Raw genomic sequence first — 13,541 nt, 5'->3', positions numbered from 1 at the left:
GTTGGTTAGAAACAAGCCACAAATTTGACCTGTTTCCTGCTTGTCAACTTGTCTCTAATCTTCCCAGAAGAGGACAATACCGGTGCCACAGCAGCTCTCAAATCCCCTGGATCTACTCACAAATCCAAGGGTGGAGACGGCTAAATAATAAACATCCAGTTTCGGAGAACTGACCTCACACTTTGTTTCATCCTCCACCTCCCCACACCCTCATATGTTACACACCCAAGAATAAAACAAGGTGAATTTCAGACCGGATTAAGGAAATTTCTATCACCTTTCTAATCAGCTCTCTGACAACACAAGTTACCAGAACATTGCACAAAAAGCAGAAACTAAAGAGAGCAAAACCAGCTCCTGAATCTGCCACTTCCCCTCAGCAGCAACTGCCACTGACTCCACACTTTGACCCACGTGCACACACCCAGGCACATGTAATATACACTCATGCACATTCATAGCGCCCACTCTAAATTCTTAAATGACAGAAACATACAAGACATTGAGATGCCACTCTGATTCACATGTTACACAGGCCCCTAGACAATATGAAGAACATAACCCCACCCCACCCTTCCCCATAGATGAATGCTGGGAGCATGCAATGTGTCTCTGTGTGCCTGTATGTTATGTCAGATTTTATGGGGAAAGAGGAAAACATGAAGCAAAGATGCTGATGGTTGTGAAAACAATTTCCTGCTATTTGTTTCAGAGAATCACAGGCAGGAAACAGCCAGGAAAGTTATCACAACAATGACAACCCATCCTGAAACTGAAGCTCAGGGGTAGGTTGTAGAGGAGGTAGAAGAACAGGAAGTCATATCACACCAAAACATGAGAAGTCCATGCAAGGGCAGAGGGCAAGGTCCATGTTCCCCAGGGCCAAGGGGACTCCTGGCTCAGAGACTCTCCTCACCACACCCACAGTGGGCATCTTCAAGCCACTGAAACACACAGCTGTGCAAGAGGAGGTACAAATAGAACTCAAAGCCTGCTTTTTTGGAGAGAGGGAGGAATAAGAGACCCAAAAAACAGCAGCATGCAAGGTTCTGTCACACCTGCCCTGCCTCCTTGCTACTAATCATAGAATACGAACTAATGAGCAAAACAAAACAGGAAAGACTGTCTCACCCAACCCAACAATTTGCATATAAGAAAACTCAAGTCCAGAGTGGTCGAGTGACTTTCTCCTGGTAACAGAGGAAAATGGTTGCTTAGCTGACTCAGAACCAGGTCCCCTCACTCCCAGCCCAGGACTCTCCCCACCTCTGCATCTTCCAGAGGCCACAGTGTGTGAATAATCCTCCAAAGTGAACTGTGTAAAAACTCTCCATTATCCTTATTCAAGATAGAGGGTGTAACTGGATCAGCCATCCAAACTTGCGAGTAGAAGACAGATTCCCATTTCCTACCGTTTATTGGCATTGCCCGGCTCAGAGCCTTAGGGAGATAAGTCCTCTGTGTCAGAAAATATGTGGGTACAGCAGACCACTAAATATGGGGATGCAGGATTTCCACTAAAATTCCCAGGCTGCAAGTCCACTGTCCCCACTGCTACTCTCAGTTTGTCCCTGCTCTTGAACAGACTGAGGTGAAGGAGCTAAACTCCTTGGGAAGCTCCATCTCCATGTGAGAGGATGGCCTGGTCGAAGAGGAACTACAGTGCAAATGCTCCCTCCCAGTGCACATCCCCCACTGGGCACCAAACCACACCCAGGCTCAGCTGGCCTCCTCCAGTCTCTGTACCAGCCAGGTGGTAAGCTACCCGGGGGACAGGCAGAGAAGTGAAACCCACCCCTGGGGAGGACTGTGTGTATGGGGGGAGGAGATATAAGAAAAGAGAAGCAAATGAAGGGTGAAAGGACAATGTGTATAAAAGACACTAACTAAAAATGCCTCCTCTAGCATGAATGTCAGCATGATCTCATCCATTCTCAGAATGAAATGCACCCCTCCAATAGCCCAGGAAAGAAAGAAAGCATAGACCACATTGTCAATTTCACAGAGAAACAAGACCCAAACTGGGGGCCATTAGAGAAACCAAGATTCCATTGCCTTTGAGAACCCAGACATCCAGCCCCAACTCAGAAGTTGCAAATATCAGTGTTTAAGAATTTCTGCTTTCAGTTGATCCCAGGTAAGACCTATAGTTCTTCAGTGTTTAACAAACATACCAATCTGATACAGATGGTCTGAGTGAGACAGGCTAGAAGGCCAGAACTAGCAGAATAGGGAAACTGAGACAGACAGCTAAACAGCAGTTTGCAGCCATCTAGGAAATCTAGATGCCAGACAGTTTGCAGGCATCTAATAAATCCTATTTTCCCTAAACCAGGGGCATGAGGGTTTGTGCCAGCCGGTGTGGCTCAGTGGTTGAGTGTTGACCTATGAACCAGGCAGTCATGGTTCAATCCCTGGTCAGGGCACATGCCCGGGTTGTGGAATCGATCCCCGGTAGGGGGCATGCAGGAGACAACCAATCAATGATTCTCTCTCATCATTGATGTTTCTATCTCTCTCTCCCTCTTCCTTCCTCTCTAAAATCAATAAAAATATATTTAAGAGTAAATGGCTTGCACTTCTCCCCAATCAGAGAGTGAAAAGCTTAAATTACCCTAATCAAGGAGATAGACAGCAGAAATCCAATCAGTGCCATTTGCCAACCACACCCAAGGACAGATGAGGTTAAGAGAATAATTCCATTTTGGTACATCAGCATAAAACCTAGAATATTCTATTAAGATCCTCCCATAAGAATTCCCCTAAACACCCAACCTTTAAAACCCCTTAAAACTAAGGTCCCAGTGCACACTCTCCACACCCACAGGCATGCATCTCCTAAACTCTAATGGACCCTAAAAGGCTTGCAACCAGGGCAGCAATGGGCAGTGGTAGTTTTGTTTTTTTTTAAAACATATTTTATTGTTTTTTTATAGAGAGGAAGGGGGAGGGATAGAGAGTTAGAAACATCAATGAGAAAGATCCATCAGCTGCCTCCTGCACGCCCCCCACTGGGGATGTGCCCGCAACCAAGGTACATGCCCTTGACCGGAATCGAACCAGGGACCCTTCAGTCCGCAGGCCGATGCTCTATCCACTGAGCCAAACCGGTTCCGCGGCAGTGGTAGTTTATCCCAGGCAAACCTGTCCCCAAGGCCCCCTTTTCTCTGACTTCTTGGTGAGTCAAAGCAGACTAGCCTCGGCTCATTTTCCCAGCCCTTTCTTATTTCACATCCCCAGCTTTAATAAACGTCCTCTAAAATTCACCTGGATTCGTGTGTGGAAATGTGCCTGCATGAAATCAAGAACCCACACACTACTGGCTGTCCTGAGGCAGACCTTCTCAGGGCCAGGTCCCCTTTCTGGTATCACGTTCCCATTGGACTGCTCAGTGGTTACAGGCAGATGCTATGAAGTTCTCCAACTTCAAATTCTGGCTCTAGCACACAAGCTGCAAGGTCCTGGCAAATAACTACCCTTATTCCCATCATTTGTAAAATGAGGCTAATAAAAATTCCCACCTCCTGTGCTGTTATGAGGATCAAATGAGGTCATCTAGTTAGTGTTTACCACACTGCCTGGCTGGTAATAAGCACACAATATTTGTTGGCTATTAGTTATATTAATATACAATTAGTTGTGCCCTAACCGGTTTGGCTCAGCGGATAGAGCATTGGCCTGCGGACTGAAGGGTCCCAGGTTCGATTCCGGTCAAGGGCATGGACCTGGGTTGCGGGCACATCCCCAGTAGGGGGCGTGCAAGAGGCAGCTGAATCGATGTTTCTCTCTCATCAATGTTTCTAACTCTGTATCCCTCTCCCTCTCCCTTCCTCTCTGTAAAAAAATCAATAAAATATATTTTAAAAAATATATATAAACAATTAGTTGTACTAGTTGTCAATTGTACTATAATTAGTAACTACATCATATTTGTTGGCTATTAGTATTTTACATGCCATCCTATATAATAAAAGGCTAATACGCAAATAGACCAAACTGTGGAACAACTGGAACAACTGAACAATTTGTCACTATGACGTGCACTGATCACAAGGGTGCATGTGTGGAATATGGCTGGCATTAGCCTTGGCGGGATGGTGGAGCAGGTGAGCAGGGGCACCAGACCAAGGCGGGGCGCTGGTCACACATCAGGATGAGCCTCTGATGGTTACTGAAAATTCTTTGCTCCCATGAGCCACGGTCCCACCCAGCATTCACACCTGCTGCCAGTGCCGGGCACCATCCCGATCACTCGGCTCCATCAGTGGGTGCGAGTGGTGGCTGCCAGCCCTGATCACCCCTGAGGGCTTCTCTACATCCCCCTGCTCCTGAGGGGCAATCGGGGCAGCAGCCGCTGCTCACACCTGCTGACAGCACCGACCCTACTCACACCCGCTGCTGGCGCCGGGCCCCAATTGCTCCATGCCATCAGCAGGATGCCAGTGGGGCCAGAGCCATCAGTGTGTGGGAGCGGTGGTGGCAGGAGCGGGACTGCCGGCAGACAGGAGCCTGGGGGCTGCAGTGGGAGGGGCTGGGCAGGGTCGCAGAGGATGGGCTGAGACCCACCCCTGTGCCTACTGCAGCTTTGCGGCCCACAGCTCCTTTCAAGGTTCACGAATTCATGCACTGGGCCCCTAGTATGTTATAAAACTCATTACTCCCAAGAAATTGACAGATCAAGCAATTTTTAAGCTATCAAAAGGCTTCCAAGGAGATTTCTAGACCTAGTAACCTAGTTATGAGCTTAATCCTTCTAAATTACTTCTTCCCCTTTGCCCTCTAATTCACCCTTACTCCTCAGGGTGTTCTCAACAAAACTTTAAATTTTCATGTTAAAGTGTTTTATGGTATGGGTTTAAGTTGCCTGCTCTTCTCTATTATCTTTCTCCAAACATCCCTCCTTTCCTCCTCCCCTTTCTATCTCACTCCTCATGGATTCATAGCCCCCATTTTCCAAAAGACTAGTAGGCAGCCTGGCCAGTGTTGCTGAGTGGTTGAGCATCAGCCCATGAACCAAGACGTCACTGGTTCGATTCCTGGTCAGGGCACATGCCCAGGTTGCAGACTTGATCCCTAGTAGGAGGCATGCAGGGGGCAGCCGATTGATGATGTTTCTCTCTTATCAATGTTTCTATCTCTTTATCCCTCTCCCTTCCTCTCTCTCTAGAATCAATAAAAACATTTTTTTAAAAGACTTATAGGCAGTTAATATATGACACACCCACACATCCTCACAGGCTAAGAATATCTTATCTGGCCAAAACCCTGAAAAGTCATTCTGATCAACAAAGAAAAGATTGATGAAGAGTAGAACACAGCCCTGTGCCTTATGACAAGGAGAGGAGACCAGATCCAGCAGACTGCACAGGCACAGGCTCTGGTCTCCCTCTGCTTCCCCATCTTGGCCTCCACCACTCCCTCACACAAGCCCAGCCTCCTTCTAGAGCTTCTTCCCACTGCCTATATAGTATTTCCACCTGGATAGTCCACAGGCATTTTATCTCAACATCCAAAACTGAATTTAGCATCCTTGGGCCCTTGAAGGGATGAAACAGGTTCTGAAGTATGGTAGCAATCATCTCAGGTAGAATCTATAGTTTAACTTTAACCCTGCTGTTTGGTTTCTGTACTTATTTGTTTGCTAAAATAATAGAAAAGTTATTTTGATTTTCTGAATTATATAAATTATCCCATTCGATTAAATACCCTATTGATTGTAATGTGAATATCCCATGGGTTGTGGTCATACTGGTCTTAGAAAGCACATTTCCCTTTACCTGGGCCAGACCCAAGGGCTCTAGATAATGTGTTTCTGTCAATTCAGTGATCCGGAGACCCAAAACTATAATTTAGACAACATTCTGCTTGCTTCTGTAAACTGCTTTTTGCAAATCAGGTTCCTCATTACAAACCTTGGGATGTAATCAATACCTTTGTGATCTTTGCCTATATAAATCTGCGGCCATCTTATCACTATGAGATTTGGGGAATGGCCCCTCATAGTCTCGGATTGCAATAAATGTGACTCTTTAATTCGACTTCTTGAGGCGTCCTTCTGTGTTTCGCGAGGTGCATTACAACAGTTCTAGTGAGGAAGGGGGGGAAATGCACAGCCAGGGCATTCCAGCTGTATGTAGGGCTTGAATTTATCTAGTCAAATCTCATTTGAAGCAGATAAGGCTACAGCCTAGAGAAACAAATCTACTAAGGGTCAGAGCTTAGTCACCAACACCAGGACCCAGGTCCCCTAGCCGACAACTCTGCTTTTTCTGCCAATAGACATAGAAGCCAAGCTCAGTGAGATTCCCACAATCTTCCCCTTTCCCTGGACATAACTCAAGACCCCTACCACACCCTACAAGCCTGCAGATTCCAAAGTGACCTGGAAGGAACAGAACAGGAAGTTGTGAGCTTTGGCACCACTTCAACTCTTGGGACAAAACACAAGGGCCTTTGACTATAGGGAAAAATAGGTTCATTGTCTTAGTGGGTGGAACAAAACCACAGCAGAAGCAAAGAAACCAGTTTTGTGCCAGAGATCAAGACGTGGCCCTAAAACATCAGGGTGGAGAGGGGGGAAGGGAGAAAGGAACACATACTTTAAGAAAATAGAGGCAATTATAACAGTTCTTACCACTGGGTTTGGTGAGTTTCCCTCACATAGTGCTTTGTATAGTCTGTGACTCCCCCTGGATCTAGGAGGGCCAGGAAAAGGCGTGGCTCCGTAAAGGGTGGAGGAATTAAGATGAGATTTAGATGACTCCATTATGAGACTGTTAGTAGAGAATGGAACCACTCTATCATTTCCCTAATTGGCGGAAAAAAAAACTCAGAGCTACACATCCACCTCTCAACAAAGGAAACAAACCCTCCTACAAAGTACAGGAAACTGGGTTTGCGGACGGGGACCTTGCCCACCTTAGTGTGCAGGAAACAAGGAGGGAAAAAGCAGAAAAGGTTGGGCTTTCAAAGACAAATTTCATGAGCACATTCTCCACAGCCTCAAAGTCAGAGCTACTCTATCTAATTCCGAATTGCCAGAAAGTTTATTGGTTCGCCCCATAAAAGATCTCTAACCAGCCCTAGCTGGTTTGGCTCGGTGCATAGAGCATCGGTCTGTGGGCCGAAGGGTCCTGGGTTCGATTCCAGTTAAGGGCATGTATCTTGGTTGCAGGCTCCTCCCTGACCTGGCCCTGATTGGGACTCATTCAGAAGACAACCAATCAATATTTCTCTCTCTTTCCCTCTCCCTTCTACTCTTTCAACAAAAAAATCTCTAACCATATTCTTTGATGCCTAGAGACTCGTTTCTTTGAGTTATTTGTATTTGGAGAGGTCAAAGTCTTTTTACATTCGCATAAAACTTATATACAGTTCCTTGTAACTTATACATGCCAGCCCCAATTCTGCCCTGTTAATTTATACATTCATTTTTCTTATTTCATCCTTCATCAGTCTTTCTCTTTACTCCTTATAAATAAGGATAGTACAGAGACAAAAGGAATGTCTGGGCCACAGTAGGGAATTCCGTTAGCAAGAATGCTATTTGTGGGAACTCTTTCCCCTCCCCACGCGGGAGTCTGTGCTGTGGGACTCTTTCCCCCTCCCACGTGGGAGTCTATACTTGTTCCTAAATTTCCATCTTTGCTAAACCAAAAAAAAAAAAAGAATGCTATTTGCAAGACAGCCCCTGAAGCTTGTTTCTAGGCTTGGCTTTCAGCAAAACCATTTAACTCTAGGACACATTCATAGACCCACAGGAATATAACTGTGACAGAAGCTGCACACCCTCTGGTATTTCTGCTGTTAAATTAAGACATGTTGAATTTTCCAGAATATTGTCGATGACTTAGTGCTACCTAATCCTTTCATTCCTGCAAGTTAAGCCTTCCTCTATCATCTTCATCTCCAGCTGGCCTTCCAGGACCCTGGCTAGAAATGCCTCTCTACTCCAGATGACCAGGGTGGCACCTCTGCCTAGTCCCATAATTATAATAGTTCACACTTACTCAGCACTCACTATGTGCCAGGTACTATCCTAAGGGTTTTATATGTAGACTAGAGGTCTGATGCACGAAATTCATGCAAAAGTAGGCCTTCCTTCCTCCAGCTGCTGGCACCAGCTTCCCTCTGGCAACCGGGACCTGGGCTTCCCCCGCAGCCCCAGCTTCGTCTGGAGGGTCTTCCGGAAGGACATCCAGGCTAATTAGCATATTACACTTTTATTAATATAGATGCAGTTTTCACACACAAACACATTGAAGTATGGTACCTATTTGCTTTGTTTAACAATGGACAGGTTATTTTGGTTTTCTGAATTGTATAAATTATCCCATTCGATTGAATGCCTTATTGATTGAATGACTATCCCATTGATTGTAATCTTACTGGTTATCGAAGCACATTCTTCTGTACCTGGAAACAGGACAGCACAATTATCCTAAATTGTTTTAGTGGCCACAGGTGGTGCGTTCCAGCTGACTCAGTGGTCCCGAGACCAGGACAGCACAATTACTCTAAATTGTCCTGACAACTCAGTGGTCAGGAGACCCGAGGGCTCTAGATAATGTATTTCTGTCAATTCAGTGACCCCGGGACCCGAAACTGTAATTAACATGCTTAATTCTGCTTCTGTAATCTGCTTTTTTGCGAGCCAGGTGCCTCATTCCAAACCCTGAGATGTAATCAATACCTGTGTGATTTTTGCCTATATAAGTCTGGTTTTGCCACCATCTTACTGCTATCAGATTTGGGAATGGCCCCTCATAGTCCTGGATTGCAATAAATGTGACTCTTTAATTCGACTTCTTGAGGCATCCTTCTGTGATTCGCGGGGTACATTACTACAACACAATGCCATGAGTATTATCATTCTGTTTTAACACATTAAAAAACTGAGACAGAGAAATTAAGTAATTTACCTAACATTGCACAACTCCATCATTTAACCTCATCTCTCACCCAAATAAATGTTAATAATTTAATCTGGGCAGAGAACACACTAAGATTTCTGAGGTCTCCTGAATGAAATCCAACTTTCATTTTCAGGATTTAAAAAACAGTCAGTACTTTGTTTTCTGCCTTGCCCTTCACTTGTGCACCCATTCCCTAACACCAAACTCACAGTTACACATCCCATCACAAAAGCTTTTTTGAACCTCATAATTGTGTTTATGGGCCTCGATATCTTTTGAGAAGAAACAGGATCTGGTTCCCGGTCACCATGAAAAGTTATTTTCACTAAATTGTCAACTATTTGCACAGCCATTCTCTGGCCATAAAAGGATTGCACTAGGGAAAGAAAGCATCATGGAAAGGAAGCAGGAGGTGGGAGAGTCCCTGGAACAGTCACAAAGGGGAGGAGATTCCAAATCAGACACAGTCATAAAACATACCCAGCGTTTGTGGCCTTTGAACAATTGCAGCCCCACCTGTCTCTTTCCAGGCCTGTTGGCCTCTGACTTCCTTCTCAGGCTGCCCTTCCTGGTCTTGTGCTCTTAAACCAGTACTAGAGGCCGGAGATCTGGAGCCAAACCACTGTGTGCTGTGTGGGTGGAGGCAGCAGAAAGGGGAGTAAAGTGTTCAACTCAAAAGGGACCTGACTCACCTATGTACATACCAATTGGGCAAGAAATAAGTTATTGGAGGGTTGCTATGCAGGACTCATGGTTTAAGGAGTTTTATTAAGGAGCCATACTTCCTCAAAGCCATCTGACTGAGAGCAAAGGGCTGGGTGTGGGAGGCATCACAGCTTTTTCCCTTTAGAAACCCATTGTGTCTTCAGTCTACCTCTATTGGGTTACCTTTCTCTACCCATGGGCCACTTATTTATTGAGTTAGGTACTAGGGGGGGGAAAGCTTAGTTGAAGTCCTTAAAGCCCCAAGCACTCAATTCAATTCAAGAGTGTCTAATTATGGTGACCAAACACAAATATCTTTTATAGGCTCTGCAGGAAATTTTGACAGAGCCTTTGGACCACCCACAATCCCTTTGGGGACCACTGAGCTACAAACAAGAGGAGGAAGAACATCCTGAATGTGGCACCTTGGTGTTTGCACCTCATCTAATGTGACCCTTTGAAGTAGGTACCATTATCCCGATTTTGCAAGTGAGAAACCAAAACTCCAAGAAGTCAATTAACTTGTGCCTTACCTAAGAAGCTTTCTTTAACATATATATACTTTTTAAAAATTGATTTCAGAAAGGAAGAGAGAAGGATGGAGATAGAAACATCAATGATGAGAGAGAATCATTGATCGGCTGTCTCTGCATGTCCCACACTGGGAATCAAGTCCAAAACCTAGGTACGTGCCTGACAAGGAATTGAACTATGACCTCCTGGTTCATAGGTCAATGCTCAAACACTGAGTCATGCCAGCCAGGCCAAGAAACTTTTTTAAACTACTAATGCCAGGATTGATTAAAGATGGAACCAGAATTCAAACTTACATATTTCTGAATCTAAAGTTCATGTTTTCATGCCACACTATCCTACCTACCAGATTTCAAAAGAAAAGATGACTGCTTCTAACAGAAATACTCATAAAAGATTTCAATAAAGAGACAGAATCTGAAATCGGCTTTAGAATGAAAAATAATTCAGGAGGCTGGGCAGGAAGGCGAGAGTATTATAGGAAGAAGGGAAATAATTATAATAAACTCATACATGAGAAAGTAAAATGCAGTTCAGGTCGCATCGACAAAGGGAGCAGATTGGGGCCATGCTTTGGGTTTTTTAATGGCAGCCTAAGGAATTTGAACATTATCCTACAGATGATAAGAGTCACTGAAACACTTTGAGAAAGTCAGAAATATGACAAAATAGCATTTCAAGAAGATTACTCTGACAATATTAGGCAAGATGACTTAGGTAAGTGGTTCTCAACTCTGGCAACTCATTAATTACCCAGAAGTTCCCTTTTCTCTTTTTTTAACTTCTCATTTTAACATAATTTTAGGCATTCAAAAATGTTCCAAAAATAGTCAAAGTTTCTATATATCCTTCATTCAACTTCCCCAAATAATGCTGCAGATAACCACGGAACAATGATCAAAATGAATAAATTAACATCAATGTAATATCATGAGCTAATCTACAGATCTTATTCAAATTCCTTTGACCTTCTCACTAACGTCCTTGTTCTAGACAAGGAGCCAAGCTAGGCTCACACATTGCAGCTAGTTGTTTTGGCTTTTCAGTCTTCTTTAATCTGGGCCAGTTCCTCAGGATTTCTTTTTCCTTCATAACCTTAACATTTCTTTAAAATATTGGTCAGTTATTTTGTAGAATGACCCTAAGGTTGGGCTCCTCTGATATTTCCTCATGATTAAACTTAGGTTATGTACTTTCGGCAAGAATACCACAGAAGGGAGGCTGTGCTTCCTCAGTCTGTCATATCAGGAGGCCTGTGATATCAGTATCTCTCATTACTGGTCATGTTAACTTTGAGCATTTGGCTAAGGTTTCTCCACTGTAAAGTGACTATTTTACCTGGAAGATTTTTAAACTACCAACGCCTGGGCCACACCATAGGCCAATCAAATCAGGCTCTCTGGGGATAAGCCGAAGGTCTTAAATGCCCAGCTGGTGACTCCAACCAGCATCCAAGGTTGGAAACCAACAGTTTAGACAATGGAGATTAAAATCCTGGAAAACTAAAAGGAACCCATTCCTTGGGCCTCCCTTAAAAAAAAAAAAAAAAAAAAACAAAAACAAAACAAGACAGTTTGTTCCAGGCACAGATAAATATATCCGGACTTTGGCATGAGCCCGTGGTCGGGAAATGGAAAGGCCAAAAATCCCCTGATTGAGAAGACTGTTGTCCAATAAAAAGAGAAGGCAGGACCCTAAGTAAAGTGTCCAGCCCTCCTGGTCTGTTTCCGCTCCAGGCCTCAGAGAAACCTTTGCTTCAGTGAAAGCACCCACCATATAATTTTATTGTCATAAGCCTGACATGAGCTCCTAATTGCCACTGAGGGAGGGAATTATGGATCATGTGATAAAATATATGCCACACATGCAAAGATAAACACTTCTGGGTACAGCTGAACGAGTAATTGACAGAATCTAGGTCAGAGGTATGGGATCTCCCTTAAACACTCTTTCCCTCCCCACTTAGTCTTTTTGCCCTTAATCTCTTCTGAAGTAAGAGAGTAAGGACCTTGCTATAAATGTTACAAAATAGGAAGGTGTACACATTTCCTGTCCAGGCTGATAACACTGTGCTCAGCTTCCTTAGTGTTATTAACTTGGGGTTTCCATAAAGAGGGCTCATCAACCCCTCCCGTGGAGGAGCCATGTGATAACACGCACACCAATTTAACCAAAATGTGGAGGCAGGAAGGAGCCCGACGAGAACTAGCTCTAAAGTATTCACCAACTACCAGGATCTGGGGTTGCTGGCGCAGGAGCTGCTGGGAGGCAGTAAGTGACAAAAGAGAAGGTAGCTCTAACACTCAGGGAGCACTAAAAAAACAATTAACTCCGTTATCCCTCAATTATTACACAGCCAATTATCCCTCAAGCCTCTCAAACGGTCTCACTGAGAGGGCTGACGCATACTAGTAATTAAACACTAATGCATGGGTGAAATCATTTATAGAAGAGTGGGACCATCAGGTCAGGATTGGCTGGGAAAGGTTTCAAAAAAGAGACAGGATTCAGGTTAGGCCTTTGAAAGGTTACGTTTCAGGGAAACAGAGACAAGGAGAAACACAAGCACAGGGAACCAGGTATCAGGCACCATTGTAGATGCTAATTTTGAAGGTGATTTCAGGAATGAGAGTGGGCCTGCATATGCCATTTATTCCTCTCAACCACTGTATGGGGTTGTTTCAGAGGAGGACGCTGATCTTTAAGAAGATGAATTAACTTGCCAAGCTGGGTCGTGGACCTGATGAGATTAGAAAGTAGGTATGTCTAACTCCAGAATCCTTGCCAGTACCGTTACCACTGAGAGAAGCCTGAACACAGTATGCTTAGGAAACAGGAAATAATGGGGATAATTACAATGGAAGACAGGGCTAAGAAACAGGAAAGTTAGGTAACCTTTCTAAAGTGGGACCATTTGTTGCACAGTCATAGACATTTGAACTTGATCTGTGGTTATAGAAAAGCAACAGAAGGTTCTGGGTAACCAAAGTGACAGCTTGAGCAAAGACCAAAGAAGACGACAGTAAAAATGGGAGTTCTGGGTTCTTAAGTTAAAAAGATACCAATAACAAGATTAAACGCCAAAACCGGTTTGGCTCGGTGGGTAGAGCGTCGGCCTACGGACTGAAAGGTCCCAGGTTCGATCCCGGTCAAGGGCATGTACCTGGGTTGCGGGCACATCCCCAGTAGGAGGTGTGCAGGAGGCGGCTGATCGATGTTTCTCTCTCATCGATGTTTCTAACTCTATCTCTCTCCCTTCCTCTCTGTGAAAAATCAATAAAATATATTTATTTTTTTTATATTTTATTGATTTTTTTACAGAGAGGAAGGGAGAGAGAGAGAGTCAGAAACATCGATGAGAGAGAATCATCGACCAGCTGCCTCCTG

This window comes from Myotis lucifugus, unplaced genomic scaffold, assembly GCF_000147115.1.
Source record: "Myotis lucifugus unplaced genomic scaffold, Myoluc2.0 scaffold_493, whole genome shotgun sequence".
NCBI lineage: Eukaryota > Metazoa > Chordata > Mammalia > Chiroptera > Vespertilionidae > Myotis > Myotis lucifugus.
Note: the sequence above shows the minus strand (reverse complement) of the source record.